The following is a 20,991-nucleotide window of genomic DNA, read 5'->3' on the forward strand; positions in this document are numbered from 1 at the left end:
GAGGGGGTCAGAGGTCATAATCATCAGCTACACCGGGAAGATCCATTCCCTTTCCCCACATCCTAAGAACCGACTTCCTGGCCTACAGCCAAAGCCAATGTTAAGATGCGAACGGTGTATTTTTGCCCATGTGAAAAGAACAATTTCTGATTATAAAAAGCAATGCCTGCTTTCTGCAGGGAATTCAGAAATAATACAACATGTATATAAAAGAAGATAAAAATCATCTATAATCCCACCATCCAAAGATACCAAAGTCAAATGTGTGTATATTACACATATACCAGGTATGTTCAAGAATAAAAGCAATCCTTATGTATAAGTACTTATAAACGTATTATGGGGATTGTTCTCTGCCAATAAATTAAATCTGGATCATATTGTTTTAATGTCTGTATGATATGCCAGTGGATGGAAATAGCATAATTGATTTAACCATTCTTCTGTTGATGAACATTTAAGTTGCCGTAGTAATTTTTGATACTCAGAACCACATGATAATCAACTTTATGCTGATCTATTTGTAAACCTGATTACTCCCATAAAATTCATATTTTTAGAGGGAGCTGCTTACATTTTGGGGTCCCTAGTTAAATGACAGGAATGCAATACTCGAGGTGAATGTTAATTCTGGAGGACATGGGCTCTATTTAACCTGACTGTTTCTCAAACCAGAGTGGCTACATTAGGGCTGCCATCCTCCAGATGATATCATTTATGGGAACAGAACTCTTCAGGGACAAGTAAGATTAGAAGATATGGCTTCTGCCAGTAAAGAATCTTATAGCTCAACTATGACATGTGCAGGGAGTGAGTGATTTTTACAAACGGATTTTTAACCACACAGTGCAGACATAATGAGTAGGAGTGTATGTGCGTGTTGGTGAATCGGAAGGTCCAGGTGGCTGGTGAGTAACTGTACCAAGGTCAGTGTGGGTGGGGTCAAGTGTGAACTTACTGAGATGGAGATATAAGATGTGAGATACCTGACAGATCAGGAGGGGAATAGGGATGGAAGTGAAGGAGCAATCATGGAGGGGTAGAGTGGCTTGGATATATACATGGACCAGCCTCCATGTCTTTCCTTCTGGGAAACCTCCTCTCACCTCTTTGGATGGAGGAAACATTAAACTTGGAGTTTCAATTTAGTGAATGGATGACTAGGCTAGAAGGTTGGTGCTCTGTCTCCTCAAGGCTTCTCTCACACATGATTGGGACCCACTGTCTTCTCAGGATCAAATCTCCCTTTACCTGTGGGAATAATCCTGTCCTCATGAGAAATGCTGGAGGCTTTGATTCAAGAGTCCAGCCTCAGGGCAGGTGGCTTTGTGTCCTATTTCTAGCAACAAGGAGATTGCCTGTCCTCTCCTCTATCCAGATGTGTGGGTGCTTAGAGGCACCTATTTTCTCCCTAGACCTAAGTAAGTCCTTGTATTGCGAAACTTCCTGGAGAGAGTCTTTTCTAGAACTAGAGCTGACCTTGTTCTGCTCATTTTCAGCATGAGAGGCCAACCCAGAAAACGGAGTCTTTTATTTTGTTCAATAGCTTTACTGAGGTATAATTAACACACAATAGACTACATATATTTTAAATGTGCAATTTGACCAGTTTTAACATGTCAATACAATACAGTTTTAATATGTGCATACATTCACAAAACCATTACAACAATCAAGAAAATCAACCTACCCATTACCAACCATTTTGTTACCAAATGGTAACAAAAGTTACCGTTTATCCCTGCTATTCCTTTCTTCCTGCCTCATGCAACCACTGATCTACTTTCTGTCACTATGCATTCATTGTCCTTACCTAGAATTTTCTATAAATGGAATCCTACACCACGTACTTTCTTTTTGGCCACCCTTGTTTTTCATGACATAATTATTTTGAAATTCATTCCTATAGTTGCAACTGCCAATAACCTACACTTTTTGTTGCTAAACAGTATTCCATTGTACTGTGTACCACAATATCTTTATGTACTCACCTGCCCATGAGATATTTTCTATTGTTTCTGATTTTTGGTTATGGCCCAAACCTGCTTTGAGCATTCATGAACAAGTCTTTCTATGAGCCTATGTCATTGTTTCTCATGGGCAAATAACTAGTAGAATGGCTGGATCATAAGCCAGTTGTGTGTTGAATTTTTAACAAACCACAAAACTGGTGAAAAATCAAAGGCTAGCTCATTCAAGCCCTGTGTCAGGCTCTGTACTGACAGCTGAGAACATTGGAGCCTGCTTCAGATTCTGCGTCTCCCTCTCTCTCTCTGCCCCTCCCCAACTTGTGTGTGCTCTCTCTCTCTGTCTCTCTCAAAAATAAATAAACATTAAAATTTTTTTTGAAAAAAATTTGTTTAAAGAAAGGACTATCTTTTCACCAATGATGTGCCTTTGCATGTTAGTCAAAAATCAATTGTTCATGTATGTGTGGATCTATATCGGGACTCTCTATTCTTTTTCAGTGATCTATTTATCGATCTTGACATCAACATTACATTGTCTTGATAATTAGTCCTTTTATAAAAAAAAAAGTCTTGAAATCAGCTATAGTCTTTCAACTTTCTTCTTTTTTAAAGTCTTGGCCAGTGTAGGCCCTTTGAACTCCATTTGAATTTTAGAACCAGCATGATAATTTCTGCCCCACCCCAAAAAAGGCATTTTCATTTACATTGTGTGGTAATCAAGATAATTTAGAGAGATAAATAAAATATGGCATATTCACACAATGGAATATCATTTAGCTATAAACGGGGATGAAGCACTATTCCATGCTATAATAGGGATGAGCCTTGACAACACTCTAAATGCAAGAAGCCATTCAAAAAGGCTTTGATGGATGTGAAATGTCCAGAATAGGCAAGTCTATACAAACAGAAAGTACTTGTTTAAGGCTGAGGGAGTAATTGCAAATGAGCATAGGGTTTCTTTTGGTGGACTGAGCGATTTTAAAATTAGATTCTGAGGATTGTGGCACAACCCTATAAATACTTAATTGTACAATTTAAATGGGAATAGTGCATGCACATGAATTATATCTCAATAAAACATGATCTTTTGTTGAAAAGATCAGTTTGAAGAGAACTGGCATCTTAACAATCTTGAGTCTTTGACCTGTGAACATCGTGTATCTTTTCTTTTATTTAGGCCTTCTTTAGTTTCTCTCAGTGAAATGTGATTTTCAGGTCATACACATCTTATTTTTTCCAGATTTCTTCCCAAATACTTCATATCTTGATGATATTATAAATTATATTTTTTATTTCAATTTTTAATTTGGGTTGTTAGTGTGTAGACATACAACGGATTTTTGTATATTGAGCTTGCATGTTGTACCTTTGTCAAATGCACTTATTAGTTCTAGCAGCTTTCTGGTAGATTCCATAGAAACAACCACATGGTCTCCAAATAAATCACACGCATTGACACAAATTTCTAAGGGTGACTGTGTTTTGGACCCCTATCTTTCTATCTCCTTTTGCTGGCACTATGATGTCACAGAATGATTCCCGGATGCTGACTGCTGACAGATGCTATTCTGAATATTGAGCATTATACTCTTCTGATGCTATGGACTATCAGAAAAAAATGAATTCCCAGGCCAAGTAGCTGGCTCCATGCATGAGCAATGAACCAACTCTATAAGAGCATTTGGTTTTCAGATCCTGATGGCTCTGGGTCTTGCCCACGTCATTGTCTACTGATGGCCTTAAGATTGTACTTTGATAGAGGAACACAGATAGGTGTGTTTCATACTATACGATTTTCCTGTGAAGGATTTTTTATTTTATTTTTTAATCCTGGAGAATGTGGGCCCCAATAAAATTGCCAAGATTTCACAAAAATGGTTGATTACAAATAGAAATACAAATTTCTGGCTTATCTTGAAAGTAGAAGGCCCAGGAACACTGGATACATGTTCCCATTTATGTTATCCCACTTATGTCATCTTGCTTTGGCAAGATAAATGCTACTCCGGAGCCACCCTACTGATTTAGGTCATTCACTCGGCCCTTACATGCGTATTTGAATTCCAAATTTGTCCCTAGTCAGGTAGATTGGCCTACTAAGATACTTTTGCACACTTATTCATTCATCTGTCATTCCTCATTGAGTATAGTGATTGCATGCCAAACACTATGAGAGTTGATTTCTAAAGACAAAGATATAACATGCACTCTCTGTTTCCAGAGAGCTCTCACTTTAGGCAAACTAATTGATATGCTATTATTCAGTTACCTTTCAGCACGTGCTCCTAAATGAAAATAGAGATAACAGTCTCCACACAGTAGTGCGTCTTAGAAGAGAATATTGCTTGCTGTTAAACAGATTGTCCTTCCGCATAAGCACAAATAACTTAACCCAAGTGGATAACAACTCTAACAACTCTTCAACTAGAAAGTAGATCACTGACCTCCATATTAGGTCCATAAGGCCCATCTCCACTACTTTCTATCTCTTTTGAAGATTTTTGTCATAATGTGGGGGGGGGGTGTGCGCGCACGCGCGCGCGTGTGTGCATGCGCGCGTGCATGCAGGTATTGGTCACCCATTCCAATTCACTTTACTTTTCACATGCTTATTTTCTCCTTTTGTTGCAACCATTCTCTTGTAACCTCTCCATGAAGTTCAAGGTGTGGGGTTCTCAGGAAGGAATGAACACTACCACACCTCAGCCTTAGGAACCCAGTCAAAGATTTGAACTCCTGAACTTCCTATCTCCCACACAGTATTCCACAGTGGGATTTCTTCACTGCTGAGTTTGTGCTGTTTTCCTCCTCAGTGAAGCTATTTCCCACCCTACCCCTCGTTTTCAACTCAAAATTTCTTGGCACTATCCAGGTGAAATACAATACCCATTAACCCCCATTAACCCAGTAGCCTCTTCTGTGAAGGGGCAGTGTTTCCCAGTACGATGACAAGAAGTTCGGTCGTGCTGAGAATGCAGTGTTTGTTGGAAAGTCTCTCACATCCAATCCAAGACGGGGGAGGCACAGAGAAAGGAAAAGGAAGCATAAAAGGCAATGGGAATGAAAAGGTTGCCACAAATGTGAATCTATCATTGTTTACCTTCAGGAAAACAGGAAAACTGTTTCTATCCTTTTCCCTTAATTGCTTGGTGGACCTCGGGGAGGAAAGAGAGAGAGAGAGAGAGAGAGAAAGAGAGAGAGAGAGAGGAGTCTAAGTTAAATGCACAACATTTCTTCTGACAATGTTCATCCTCTGTCCCTCCCCCCATTCCTTTAGGCTGAGTACCCATGTGGTTTCTGCGTTTCTGAGCAGAGAGAGGCAGAACTGCTTTAATAGCCCTTGAGAAAGTGCTTCAGGAGGTATTTGCAGAGAGCAGGGTGCCATTGTGTTGTCTCCTCGACATGCCCCAGATATTGAACCTTCCAGTAACTACAATTACAACCCAAACCACAAAATGTAGATTTACAGATTGTTTTCAGCAACACCCATTCAAATTTACTTATATTTACACTAGAAAAATTAGGGTAAGTGCTATTGTGACCAGAGACATAGACCAGGATCAATAACCAACCAATTCTTGGCTAATAAAGCACTTCTCTAAGGTCTACGGTTGCTCTATTCTGACTTTGAGGTTGGCCTCTAATGTCTTACCCATTGACTTTTCCCGTAAATATGTCTAATCGAGGCCATGCAGGATTCTAAAGAGAAATGATACACTTGGTTTGGTAAGAATTGCTAATTAACCAAGTATGTAAAACCTGTAGCTGCCATGGCCCACAATATTTTCTCCTGGGGTGAAAATTTATCCATGACAAGGAACTAAAAGTAAAGTGGCAACTTCCATTTTTCTGTGTGCATGTGTGTGTGTTAATTCTCCCTCTTCCAAATCCTAATCGTTCCAAAATCACCTTTAAAATGGAATTAAAACAAATGTCCTGAGTAGTGTTTGCTGGAGTTATAAAACCTTTAACCAGGAAAATAATGTGCAGGACATTCTCATGTTATGCAGGAATTCTTTAATCATGCCCAATCTCAGTGTATACAAAGTTCTCTCTCTCTCTCTTTTTTTTTTTTTTTTTTTTTACAGCCACAAAATATTCTACTTCTTATTAGAAAGGTCAAAAGAGATTAATTTGGTTGCTTGTATATTTGAATCAGTAATTTTGTTCTGGTAACTGAGCGGGGTATTTCATCAAACCTAAAGGGGATGAAATAATGAAGGACAAGAGAAAGCACCAGGGAGAGACATCGAAAGGCTTTCCGAATGTACATTTCCAGTTGGGAATATCACGCCATGGAGCCTATTCACTCAAAGGCTCTCTGCAAAAGCCACCACTGCCCAGAGAGCATGCTTGATATATTTGGAATAGCCCCATCCTGATATCTCTGTTCCTTATGCCAGAGGCAACAATTCCTGCCCTCAGTTGTTTGGAGTCTGTGGCAATGGGGTGAAGGCTGTGATTTCCATTACCAGAGGGGACTGTTAGTGTGGCTCTAGCCTCAGTTCACAAACCTGCCCCATTCCCACATGTCAGGCCTCAGATCACAGGGGGAATCAGGAGTAGCGTGATTCCCTCAGTCTCTCAGGACAAAGCTTTCACGGGCACAAGGGAGAATGTGTGTAGAAATGGCTGCCTTGCAGGCGAACGCCCAGTTTTATTGGCACCCTGGGACTCTCGTTTCCCTCCAACTTCTTGTTTTCATCCAATTTTCAATTTTTTTAATGTTTATTTATTTTTGAGAAAGAGAGCCAGAGCACAAGCAGGGGAGGGAGGGAGAGAGAGGGAGATATAGAATCTGAAGCAGGCTCCAGGCTCTGAGCTGTCAGCACAGAACTGGATGTAGGGCTCAAACTCGTGAACCTTGAACCTGAGCCAAAGTTGGACACTCAACCAACTGAGCCACCCAGGTGCCCCTGCTTTCCTCCCATTTTTATGGAAAAGGAATATCCTAGCAGGTAGGTAAAAGAAAAAGACTTGGTTTACTTAGGCAGAAACTAAATACAGACTATGCCTGGAGTCGACTTATGAAGACACTCTTAGGTTATTTGAACTGTAATGATAGTGGCCAAGGGATAGATTCCATAGTCTCTGTGTCCCTGTGTCCTGGCTGGACCAATCTGGAATTGTTAGAATATTATATTCTGAATGTGGTAAAACACTTTAATACAACTTTATAAAACAAACCAACATGATATACTTATAGCCAATTATACATTTGATCCTCAAGGCAAACTAGTGAGAGAAGAATTATTTTTATTCTAAGATTACAGATAAGGAATTTGCAAACTTCCATTCTTGAAGCCTTCATAGTCACGTTGGGGTAACACTGTTATATTAGTTTATGACAAGGACTGCCATACAGATGTTTGGACAGGTGTTAAGGTATTAAGTGAGGACTGCCTAGACCAGGGTCAAATGTAGGGTGTGCATTGCTGGAACCAAAATGTATTTAAAGATATGGGGAGCCCTCTATTATGAGATGTCATTGATAAGTTCTCAGACATTTGATCTTGAAAATTATGGGGCGCCTAGTGGCTCAGTCACTTGAGCAGCTGACTCTTGATTTCTGCTCTGGTCATAATCCCAGGATTGTGGGATTAAGTCTCACATTGGGCTCTGTGCTGAGCATGGACCCTGATTAATATTTTCTCTCTCTCTCTCTCTCTCTCCCTCTGCTTCTCCCATGCTAGTGCATGCACACTTGCATTCTCTCTCTCTCTAAAAAAAAAAAAAATTAGAAAATTAAAAACTTCCCTCCATTAAAGCACAATTTTAAAAATTAAAGGGATAAGTCAGAACCTAGAAAAAGACATTAACAACCCATATAAAAGGAAGAGATGAGAATTTAGAATATGTAAAGAACCCCTACAAATAAAAGGAAAAGACGAATATACCTAATGAATAAATAAACAAAAGATATGTATTGGAATTTTAGAGCAGAGAAAGTGCATATTGCTATCCAATATGTGAAACATTCTTAGTTTTATAAGTAATCATGTAAATGTTAATCAAGACTCAAAGAGATATCATTTAATACCACTATACTGGCAAAAATCAAAGAAGTCTAAGTAAAACACTTACATGTTGCTGGCAGGAGTGTTAATTAGTACAACTACTTTGAAAACAATGTAGAATTACCTTCACGTATCCTAAGTCAGCACATGTGCCCCAGGAGAAATGTGGATGAATCTTCAGAGCGTCATGGTTCATAAGAGTAAAATACTGGACACAAACCAAATATCCATCAACTGGAGACTGAATAAATAAATTGTGGGATAGTAAACATGATGATACATCTTCAGTAGTAATATTGAATAAACTATAACTATGACGTGGATGAATTCTGGAAATATAACTCTGGAAATGGAATATTGAATGACAATAGCAACACACAGAAGACGTCATAGAGTATGATACCTTTATAGTAAGCAATCAATCAAAAGCAATGAATCAACCTATTTTTTGAGCATAATTCATATGTGATAAATAAGGTAAGAAAAAACTAAACACAAATTTTGATGAGTACTTCTGGAAAGAGGAATGGATCGGAGCACAGAGATGCAAGTTATTGGTGGTAAAGTCTCATCGGCAAACATATTAGAACCTAATAGATTGACTGGGTAGGTAGACTGCACAATTACCTATAATTATGAACTGTTTTTATAAACTATTTTTCAAAATGAACCAAAATGCTGTTTGCAAACAATAATGAAAATCAGGAAATAGGCCAGGCATAGCCATTCGTCATAAGAAAGTAACACCTGAAAATATGTTAAAAAATAAATCAGCTAACTCCCCCCCCCAAAAAATATTATTTTGAATTGCTTCGAAGAACATAAGAGTGAAAACCTCAGCACCAGATTTTTCATAAGTCAATCATGTTAAAACAGTACAGTCAAACTTAACACATGTGGCCAGAGACAGTGTTCCACGGTAAATTTAGAACCTTGGGTGCTGTAAGGAAATAAATTGAACTACTTTTTTTATTTAAATAATTATTTTAAAATATGTTCTAAGGATATACGAAGCACAGCATAATAAATATTAAAGCAGAAGACAATGGATCAAAGATTGGGAGAAATAAAATGTATTAGTACAAAAGCTCACTCTTTGGGGGGGAAAGGTAATTCCTGGGAAATTCAGTAAGAAAGAGTGAAAACAAACACCAAGATGACTAGAAAAAGAGTAACTGAAATAAGATGAACATGAGTAAGAGGCGATCTACTCCTTCTTTAGAACCAAACTGCCTTTACACTCTTTTCTTGTTCTTTTAATTTTTTTCACATTTATTTATTTTTGAGAATGAGAAAGAGAGAGAGGGAGAGCACAATCAGGGGAAGGCCAGGGAGAGAGAGGGAAACACAGAATCCAAAGCAGACTCCAGGCTCTGAGCTGTCAGCATAGAGCCCGACGCGAAATTCAAACCCACATGAGAGAGAGATCATGACCTGAGTCAAAGTCAGCCCCTCAACCAACTGAGCCACCCTGGTGCCCCTTCTTTCTCTTCTTGATAAACGATTAGGAGAGACACCCAAGGGCTGCTCTGGCCTTTGTTTGCATCTTCTTATTGATTTGATTACACAATATTCTAGCTAAGGGCACCTTATTCTTTGGATAGTCATTGAAATACTGGGAGGTACTTATGAACATTTAAAGACCCCATTATGAGTCATTTCTCAGTTATGGACAGTCCCCTTTGCACGGAGCATGGGACCAGGCAAAGTGCAAGAGCAGAGGAGGAAAGGAGGCCGGGGCACCTGCCTTAGCCAGGGACTCTTCCAGCATGGTTATTCCCAGCCAAATGTTGCCTCTGGCAGATTCGTTATCTTGGTAGGACAGGAAGGAAGACCAGGCAAGGAAAAGTGGAGGTTCCTGATGGCCAGTGACTGTTCAGCAAGGGGCTTTCTGTATATAGTCCTTACTGGCCCTTCCAGCCCTTGTCAGTACATTTAGCCTAGAAAATTCTAGTTGTTAGGCTCTTTGGAAAACTTGAAAAATTATACATCAGTTACATATGAAATATGTGTGTGAAAGAGAGGCTAAGAAATTTTGTAATAAAATGTATAAGGAGTAATTTGACCTCTTCAAATTGTGGCATTATTATGTGTAATATGGTGTACATTTATAATTATTTCTTTATTGTATTACTGATATTGTCCATTTTGGGGGCGATAAATCCTTTCAAGGGCCAATAAGTTTAAAAACAGGAAGTGTAGGGGCGGCTGGGTGGCTCAGTCAGCTAAGCATCCTATTTTGGCTCAAGTCATGATCTGGAAGTTCGTGGGTTTGAGCCCCGTGTCGGGTTCTGTGCTCACAGCTCAGAGCCTGGAGCCTGCCTCAGATTCTGTGTCTCCCTCTCTCTCTCTGCCCTTCCCCTGCTTGCGTTTTGTCTCTTTCTCTCTCAAAAATAAATAAACATTAAAAATTTAAAAAAAGGAAGTGTATATTGAATTAAAAACTCAGGTTCAAGTTCTTTATTTTTTTAATATTTTTTAATGTTCATTTTTGAGAGAGAGAGAGGGAAGCAGAAATAGAGAGAGATGAAGGATCTGAGAGTGTCAGCTGCATTAGCAAAAGAGAAAGATTGCAATGACTGAAGAGACATCAGTTTTATAGAAGTGTCATCAGATGCTTTAAGTAAGTTTAGTTAATTCCAAGAGTACTTTTAAAACCAATGTTTAGACTCAAATGAAGCTTTTAAAATCTATTCTGTCACAGATGAAACATTTGACATTAATATGACAGTTACAGCTAATTCAACCAAAAAATTCAATATAAGAGATAAACTTTCTGTTAGTTTTGGGGTGACAAAGTAAATATAAATTTGAGGAAACATGATAGGGCAAAAGCAATGTCTCACTAATTAAATAAATCTATGTGAGGGAATATACTTACCAAATTATTTAGGAAACCTGTAACGTTCATAATTCATCAAAACACACTCTCATAATGTACCAAAAAAAGAAGCAGTTATAGTTAGGATTAACAACTATTTTGGGATGCCTGGGTGGGTGGTCTGTTAAGCCTCTGACTTCGGCTCAGGTCACGATCTCACGGTCTGTGGGTTTGAGCCCCGTGTCAGTCTCCGTGCTGACAGCTCAGAGCCTGGAGCCTGCTTTGGATTCTGTGCCTTCATCTGTCTCCCCGACTTATTCTCTCTCTCTCTCTCCCAAAAATAAATAAAACTTTTCATGATAGTATTTGCCTTTTGCTGTCCCCATGACTTGGATTTTACATGTTGAGATTCAGAGAAATTTACCTGTAAATAAATATAAATGATGAACAAAGATAACATTTTTGGAAAAGCTTTGGTTGTGTTTTGTTTACTATCAGTTGAAAATGGTAATCAAAACATTCAACAAATAGGGGCACCTGAGTGGCTCAGTTGGTTGAGCCTCCAAGTCTCGGTTTCGGCTCAGGTCATGAGCTCACGGTTTTGTGAGTTTGAAGCTTGCATCAGGCTCTGCAACGACAGTGCGGAATCTGCTTGGGATTCTCTCTCTGTCTCTCTGTCTTTCTCTCTCTGCCTCTCCCCTTCTCACACTGTCCCTGTGTCTCTCAAAATAAATAAATAACTTAAAAAACTTCAACAAATAGGCCTCCAAATGCTTTATCAATAACAAAGCAAAAGCAGATAAGTGATGACATTTACCCACAAAATCCAGGGTGAAACTGAACCAAATAAGCAGTGAGAGCTGAAAAGCTACGTGGTTTAATTTTGAAAGCTCTAACTGCACATGGGTATATCTTGATTTGGGGAAAGCACTTTAAATTCAGTTCTTATGTTCAATTGAATCCATTTCTATTCTGTGCTGCAATGGAATGGAATTGAAAAGGCCTATCATTTTGCAATATCTAAATTTGGTAAAACATTCAAAAGACTCATAAATGGAGACAATTTATTTGATGAGAGTTGTCTTTGAAAATAGTTGCTCTAACACTGAGAAGGGACACAAAATGACAGCATCTGTAAAAATATTTTAGCCTAACGATTTACATATTTTCATACAAAACAAATTAGAAATGAAAATTTTCTTCCTTTAACAGAATTTGCTTTTACCTTACCAGGTACATCTGCACCTGTAAGAAAATAGAAAATATTTCTTAATTAAAAATGTCGTGTTCTACATGGTAGTAATGATAGAACATGTCAACAATGGAAAATTATTAACATATATTTCAGCTCTGTAGAAGACGGAGGCAATTTGATGAAAAAGTTAAATAAGTAAAAGAATATATAAAACACCAGTGATATATTAGAGTCAGCTTATTAAAGATTAAAAATCTGGGTGTGTAGGGGCACCTGGGTGGCTCAGTCAGTTGGGCCTTTGACTTTGGCTCAGTTGCGTTCTTGCAGTTTGTGAGTTTGAGCCCCGCGTTGGACTCTGTGCTGACAGCTCAGAGCCTGGAGCCTGCTTCAGACTCTGTGTTTCCCTCTCTCTCTCTGCCCCTCCCCCACTCGTGCTCTGACTCTCTCTCTCCCTCAAAAATAAATAAATTTTTTTCTCTTAAAAATCTTAAGAAATAAACTGCCTGTGTAACAGAATCATTATTGTTTGCTATTTTAAATATGTATATAATCAATAGAATACATTTCTAAAATATACACAGCTTGATATTGTTTCTGTATTTCAGACAGATTTTTCCACATATTTGTATTTTAGAGAGAGAGAGAGAGAGAGAGAAGAGAGAGCAAGGAAGGAGCAGAGAGGAAGGGAAAGAGAGAATCTTAAGAAGGTTCCATGCCCAGCACTGAGTCCCATGTCAGACTCCACCTGGGACTCGGTGGCTCGATCTCAGGACCCTGAGATTATGACCTCGAATAAAACCAAGAGTTGGGCACTTAACCGATTGAGTCACCCAGGAGCCCCTCAAATGGCTTTTGAATAAGATTGTATTATAGAGCCACCAGTACGGTGAAGCCAATCGTTGCCAACAAATAAATATTAAAATATATAATTTATATTATTTTTAGCATTTTCCTGACACTCAAAGCTCTCCTTCAAGAATATTGGATTACTTGTTTGGGCACCCTATGCTCTGAGGTTCCCTAGGGACCTCAGTCTGGCTCAGTGGGGGTTGGGCATGTATGATGAAGCTATTGAAATAACCACGTAAAGCAACAGTGGGAAAGGTAAAGAATGAATGATTAGAGACTAAGAGAATGTCTCATATGGTGATGCTAGGCGTTCACAGAAAAGTGAGGCCACTGTTGCCTGGAGTGGATTTGGAAGGTGTTACAGAGAGGTATACCTTGAGTTAGGCTAAGGAATTGAGTGAGGCGTCTGAAAAGACCTGGGAGAAAAGAGGCACAGTCTGAGAGAGAACCTTGTGGATAACCACAGTAAAAATGGTAGTCAGGACACTGAGATGCAGCATGGAGAGAAGTCATCCTGACACCTTCAGAAAGAAAACATGTGCAGGTAAGATGAAAACAATTAGCTCCGTGATATTTAGGATATCCCAAACAATGTTCAAAATTAATTTCCAAACCAATTAGAAAGAAGTTGTTTATTCTTCTCAACAAAAGTTACGATTTTTCATTTCCAGAACTTTTCAGAGGCTGGGTAAGAAAGGTTGGGAGGTGGGACACCTGGGTGGCTCAGTTGGTTAAGCGACCTCTTGATTTTGGCTCAGGGCATGATCTCAGGTAGTGATTTGTGAGTTCAAGCCCTGAATCAGGCTATGCATGCTCACAGTTCAAAGCGTGCTTGGGATTCTCTCTCTCCCTCTCTCTCTGCCCCTCCCCTCCTTGTCCTCTCTCTCTCTCTCTCTCTCAAAATAGATTAATAAACTTAAAAAGAAAGTTTGCAAGGCATCAGGAAATTATAAACAGCACCACTTTCCATTTTTACCCCAGCATTAACTAATCAACAGCCCACAGTGAAAAAAATCCATTTATGCTGGTTTCCTGTACGGCAATTTAAAAGATTCTGATTTAGAAACATAGATGTGCTGTTCAGTACTGTACAGCTTAATTCTAATGATGAATTTTGTGCACACGCCCACATCTTCTGCGTATTATTTTTTCTTCATATTTTTAAACTTTTTTGTTTGTTTCTTTTTTAAGTCCTGCTTGGGATTAGTGAGGAAGTAGTAAGAACCAGTTCAAAGAACCAAGGACTCAAAACATTCATTTGCAATTCTAACAAAGTGTTAGTTTTCCCATCTGTAACGTGGGGGTTAGTTAACCTCACTCATCTACGCATTGATCTTTTATTAAAATCTCTTACCCAGTAGACAGTGAATGTGGCAGGGCTCAAAGTCCAGAAAGTCAGATGGAGCAAATACAACATTATAGCAATGTGGCCCAGGTTATGGTGAACATTGGTTTAAGGAACTACAGGAGATCAGTAAGGAAAGGCTTTGTTGTAAAAAGAAAAGTGGCCATCTGCATTGACTCCTGAAGGTTGAGTTGGATTTTGTCAGAAACATAAGGGAAGTGTTTCTAGGAAGATGAGCATATACAAAGGAGGGCAATGCAAAATATTCTAGATTGTTGTGTGATCCAAAATATATGAGATCCAGGGGCGCCTGGATGGCTCAGTTGGTTAAGCATCTGGCTCTTGGTTTTGGCTCAGGACGCGATCTCACAGTCTGTGGGATGGAGCCCCTCCTTGGGCTCTGAGCTGCCATTGTGGAGCCTGCTGAGGATTCTCTCTCTCCCTCTCTCTTTGCCCCTTCCCCACTTGTGTGCGTGTGCACGTGCGCCCACCCCCCACATACACACACTCTCTGTCTCTCTTTCTCTCTCTCTCTCTCCTCCATCAAAATAAATAACTAAAACTTAAAAAGTATATATATCAGCTCTAAAATCACATAAGTAGAGCACTCTTCATTATTTTAGTCGTTTCGATTGAGAAGGGCCTTGTGCAAAGCAGCTGCCTATTTTTAGGGAGTTGCAATGTGGGAGCACAGTTTCAGAACCATGGTTTGGCAAAGGCCACACCCCTACTCATCCTGATTTCAGGGACAAGATGCCGTGTCAACTGGAGAGTGTACCTGCGCTATGAGTCTCTTTCCTAACAGATTACCTTGCAGGGGCAAGGTATCTCCTTCGCTGAATCATTTAAAAATACAAGAAATGTCTATCTGCCGGGAACTTCTCAGTCTTCCTCGGAGCAGAGAACAGAACAGGTGGCCTCCTGGGAGGCTTACCAACTACATGCTCCCAAACTGAGAGGCAAAATGAAAATTAATGGAGATGACGGCTTTTTTTTTTTTAAAAAGCTTATGCTCTCAAAATCGTTTTACAAAGCATCCTTTACTAAATTTTCTTCAGCCCTCTTTAATGTCTCTCTGTCTTAGTCTGTTTGGGCTCTGAAAAAAGAAACACCATGAACTGAGTGGCTTAAACAGCATATATTTATTCCTCAGGGTTCTGGTGGCTGAAAGGTTCAAGGTTCAGTGTCTGATGAGGGCAAACTTCCTGGTTCATAGAAGGGTGTCGTCTGGCTGCATTGTTGCATAGGGAAGGGGTACTGTCTCTCTTGTATGTCTGGGAATCCCATTCATGAGACCCTGCTTCCTAATACCAACACATTCAGTGCATAGCAACTTCTTCTTCTTCTTCTTCTTCTTCTTCTTCTTCTTCTTCTTCTTCTTCTTCTTCTTCTTCTTCTTCTTCTTCTTCTTCTTCTTCTTCTTTTTAATTTTTAACGTTTATTTATTTTTGAGAGACAGAGACATAGCACGAGAGGGGGAGGGGCAGACAGAGAGGGAGACACAGTATCCCAAGCAGCCTCCAGGCTCTGAGTTGTCAGCACAGAGCCCGATGCGGGGCTCAAACTCACAAATCACGAGATCATGACCTGAGCTGAAGTTGGATGCTTAACCAACTGAGCCAGCCAGGCGCCCCTAGCAACTTCTAGTTTTATAACTTCTGAATTTGGGGGGGGGGGGGGGGCGGGGAATGCACACATTCAGTTAATAGCAACCTCTATTACCCCAAGATCAAATAAAATATGCTGTAGGCATGCTTATCATGAAGGCACTCTCCTAGGTTAGCAATGGAGTCCTCTGTACCAGAATGCTTGGCTTCAATCAGGCTAATTTATCATTTACCTTCTCTTCCATTTCTCTGCCTTCACACCAACGTCCCCAGTTCAGATGGACTTTCCTTTCCTTTTTCCTTTTTTTTTTTTTTCCCTTAAAACTCTTTAAGGTTCGGTTCAAATCTCATAGATATTATCTGAGTGAAGCAAATATAATCTCTCCCAGATTAGACTTTTCCTTTCAGTAACATTGCACTATGTCAAGAAAAATCGTTCTTTTACACAGAACCAGTTCTTCCCAGAACGTCTTTTACTACAAATAGATTATTTCTCATTTTTTTGATTGATTTGCCTTCCCTTGGCCAGGGACTATAACCAAGATTGGATAATTCACCACCTGTGGGGGTGGCAACATTTTGAGTTTTTACCATTCATTTGTTCACTGAGTACTTTTAAATCCTGAATTATTTACATGCTAAGGGGATTATCCTGCATAAATATTACATACAACACTGACAGTAGGACTTGAGCTTTCTTCATATAATCATTCCTTTTGGCAGGAGGGGGGACATAATGCTTAGACCTTAAAGAGCCACTGTGGTTTTTAAAAGGTCATATTTGGCCGGCCAGAATTTATTCTGTGTGTCTTTCAGGAACAGACAAGAGCGATTCAGTTGACAGAACTTGATTATTTTTTCCCATAAAAGGTTTTACAGATCGTCATAGGGAGATATAATTTGCAAACTGCATAGGCTTGGAAGAAATAAATCAATACAATGGACTGGAAAACGAAAAAGTAACAAATTTGAGAAACTAAACCAGATCAGAAGATGATGGCCAAACAGTAGTAAAATTACACCGAATTCTCAGTTTAAATGTCTCAAGGGTTGGAAAAATATTTGGTATTTTCCCCTACCCTCATATTCATAAACTAATAATGTTAGGAAGTAGAATTATAAATTAATAAGACATTTAAGGATAATGTGGTACTGGACACTGTTATTTTTTTCATATGTTTGCTCTAACTCGATCATTTTAAGATAGAAAATACTCTTTTACTTCACTGAAAATAGTTTAAAATAACAAAGTTTTCCTACAAAATGAAAATAGGTGGACACTTACTGACTCTCTCTCTCTCTCTCTGTGTGTGTACATATGTTTACCCCAGCTAATTTTTATTCTTTTCTTTGTTATTCACAGTTTGTTTTCCCAGAACTTGATCTAGAGTCTCTAAAGCATATTAAGAAGGCTTTTGGCTTGTTGAAAAACACAGGAGCTTCCCTAAACCTATTTCTAGAGGTTTATGCAATCCATCTTTAGAGCATTTTCTGGTTTGGAAACTATATTATCTTTATAAAAGTCAAAGGTTATATTTATGGTTGAAGGTAATAATATATTATTTCTTTTAAATTCCCAAGAAACTCACATTTCCTTATTTATTTATTTATTTTTAAAATTTCGTGTTTATTTATTTGAGAGAGAGAGCGCGCGTGCCCGCGCACACGCACGCATGTGAGTGGGGGAGGGGCAGAGAGTGAGGGAGACACAGAATCCAGACTCAGAGCTAACAGCACAGAGCCGGATCGGGGCTCTGTTGGAACCCACCAACCGTGAGATCATGACCTGTGCCAAAGTCAGATGCCCAACTGACTGAGCCACCAAGGTGCCCCTCACGTTTCCTTAAAAAAATTGTTTATTTATTTTTGAGAGAAAACATAAGTGGGGGAGGGGTACAGAGAGAGGGGACAGAAGATCCAAACCAGGCTCTGTGCTGATGTGTGGATGGAACTTCCGAATCAGAGATTATGACCCGAGCCAAAGTCAGAAGCTCAACCAACTGAACCACCCAGGTGCCACATCGCATTTGCCCTTTACATATGAAAATATATAAATATGGAAAATCTCATACTCTAATTGAACAAATGGCCGAATTTCCACAAACTGGACCCACGTTTGTAACCAGCACCCATCTAGGGAGCAGACGGACTGCATATACATGTGATCACTTCAATGTGCGCAAATATACGAATCCTATAACCTCAAGGTCATGCAGATACCTTCCACTTCAGGCCATTCACTGGGAGGAGATCAGAAGACAGACAGTAAATTCATTAAATCTGGTGAATTAGTATGTTTGAGGATTTAGAGCCACAATTTTCCTTAAACACCATATCTGAAATAAGCAGGTGCATTGTGTTTCAGGCATTACTATTAAAGGAAGTTATGCAATTGCTTTCAGCCCAATGTCTCCAAATAACAGAACCATAGCTCTATAGAAGCTTTTCTAACTGGAAAGTATATTTATACTTGCCTTTGATTTTCATTTAGGAACACTAAAGAACAGCCGGCCTCAGTTTTTGTAGATGAAGAGCCAGAACAGATTCTTGGTCCCACGTATGGCCTCAAGTATGTCCCTGGATGCTGCATTCGCTGTATAAAACCTGTGGAGGTCCTTACCTCCAACTCTACAACCCATCAGAAGTCCAGTAATTCTGTTGGTTAATCAGCCCATTTGTTACTCAGATAAATTAATTTCCACTTCATCCGGGATGCTAAGGCAAGTCTACTTCAGAGTGTCCTCTCCAAGATCATTCCCTTCAACTTGGACAAGATGACTGTTATTGGCTCTTCTGAAACCCACCTCTTCCCTGGGGTCCCACAAAGAACTTGGTTTTCAGGAAGGACCCAGACTCCTTCTTCTGCCATTGGCTGCCTCTGGCTTGACCTTGCACAATGCACTCAGGCTCATTCTGACCCCTCTCTGGGTAAGAGTGCTGCTTCGCTTTTCCAATTATGTTGAAACTGATATTCAATTTGGATGCCTGAATATATAGTAATGATGATGGTGGTGACGATATCATGACCACAATTTTTCAAGTGTTGCTTTAGCCAATACAAATGAAAAGGCAATAGTTTCCCAATGTCAGGGGCAAGCCCCAGCAACCCTGGGACACCTGGCTTCTCTAGGAACCAAATACCAAGAATATGTTCATTTATTTCCTTTTGAAACTAACTTTATTCTTTTGGGAAAAGCAGCACTTACTGTACAAATTAAAATGATAAAAGAGATAACCATTCTTAGAACTTTGGTGAACATCCTTCCAAACATTTCTCTAAGTGTGTCTACGCACGGTGCATGTCCTTTATATAAGTAAGATCGTACTCTGCATGTTGTTTTCTATTTGCCTTTTCACTCAACCATATTTAATGGAACTCTCTCCGTGCCAACAAATATGGCTGCATGTCCTTGTGGTAAGAACTCCATTTGTGTATGTGACCATGTTTGACTACGTGCTTTATAGAACAGCACCCATTTTCTCTTGTCAATAATGCCTTAATGAATCTTGTCCACTCATCTTTTCCAGCTTGTATGATTATACCTTAATTGAAATATTATGGTGAAATAGAAGGGTCAGAGCACTGATGCCCATGATATTGGATACATGTGGTAAAACTGCCTTCAAGAAAGATTGTCCTATGTACATGCTCTACACCTCAAGTGAGACTACAGGTGTCCACACATATAAAACAATGCTTTTTATTAATGCTCTAAATATTTGCTCTGTTATTAAAATATAGTGTTGTGTGGTTTCATTACCAATGAATTTGAACACAACTACTACACACTTACCAACCATTTGTATCTCTTCATTCATAAATTGCCTCTTTACACATCTTCCTTTCTTTTTTCTCTATTGTTATTTATTGTACATATCATTCTGGTTTTGTGGCTTGTGTTTCGATTGCTGTTTTATTTTATTCTGCTCTGGAGAAGTCTTGTTTGGTTTTAATTTGAAGTAGTCCAATGGATCAGCTGTCTTCTTTTTTGTGCTTCTTGATATTTACAACATACTTAGGAGGCCCTTGGCAACCATATCAGCAAGCTTGAACCTTTTGCTTTTACTGCTCATCAAATGATGCCTTAAATTATTTGTCATTCCTTTTATGTATTATATTCATGTCCCCAGGTAGATAATTGGTCAAGGAGTAGATATTTTTTCCTCTCCTCTGAGTGTTCTGTTCTATTATTTCTTCATTGCCTATCTTTTGCTCTGAAACTCCTGTTATATGGTGATGGGAACAGATGGGTAGAGCCTCTATTTTATATTCTTGTTAATATTTTTATTTCTTTTCATGGTAATAGAAACTTTATTTATTATTTTGCAGATCTTGTCAGAGCTTAGTCAAGTCTATTTTCATAAAGCTTATTCAATGAACTCGAGGAGGGGGCATATTTTATGTTTCCTAGATTTCTTATTATTTGTTGGCTTTAGCCATACTTTCTTGTTTTATTGCTGTAGGACCTAACTTGAGAAGGTGGCCCATGGGTGGAGGGGTGGGAGGATAAAATGACACATCTAGGGAGGTTCAAAAAGACCAAGTGGGGCCTGGATTTGGGACTCAAGGGAGAGAAGGCTTTCTAGTTTCTTATCCAAATTTAGTGAGAGCTCTGGTTTTCAAATGTGTAAAAGACTCACATAGCTCACAGAGCTCACTAGCTCTGGATTCTGTAGAGTGTGGCTTAGGGTCTGCTGATCTGTGGGATGCAATAAAAGGCAGCATTTGGTGAACATTCTAGAAAAGTATAAGGAAGGATGATGCAGAAGAGTGGTACTTACTCTCTGGAAGTAGCTGTGTTTCAGCAGGATGGGAATCTTTGGGGATAAGAAAATGGCATTTTAGGTTGAGAGAGAAAACATACGGAGATGGAACATTAAAGAAATGTTCATGGATGATGATGATGGTGGTGGTGGTGATGGTGGTTGTGCCGGTGGTGGTGGTGGTGCAGTGATAACTATTCTTATTTACTGAATATTTGCCATGTGCCCAGCACAGAGAACCAGATATTTCTTACATGCCCAGGTACTGGGAGTAAGTAGATATCTATATCTGAGTCCAGTCTCTCATCATTCCTGGTCAGTATTATTTTTCTCATCATTTATTAATATAAAAAACCCAAACCAAAAGTTAGAAAGCAAACATATAAATAAGAAAGGTGAGATTCAAACTTAGATCTTCCT

The sequence above is a fragment of the Crocuta crocuta genome, unplaced genomic scaffold (genome assembly GCF_008692635.1).
Source record: "Crocuta crocuta isolate KB4526 unplaced genomic scaffold, BGI_CrCroc_1.0 scaffold93, whole genome shotgun sequence".
NCBI lineage: Eukaryota > Metazoa > Chordata > Mammalia > Carnivora > Hyaenidae > Crocuta > Crocuta crocuta.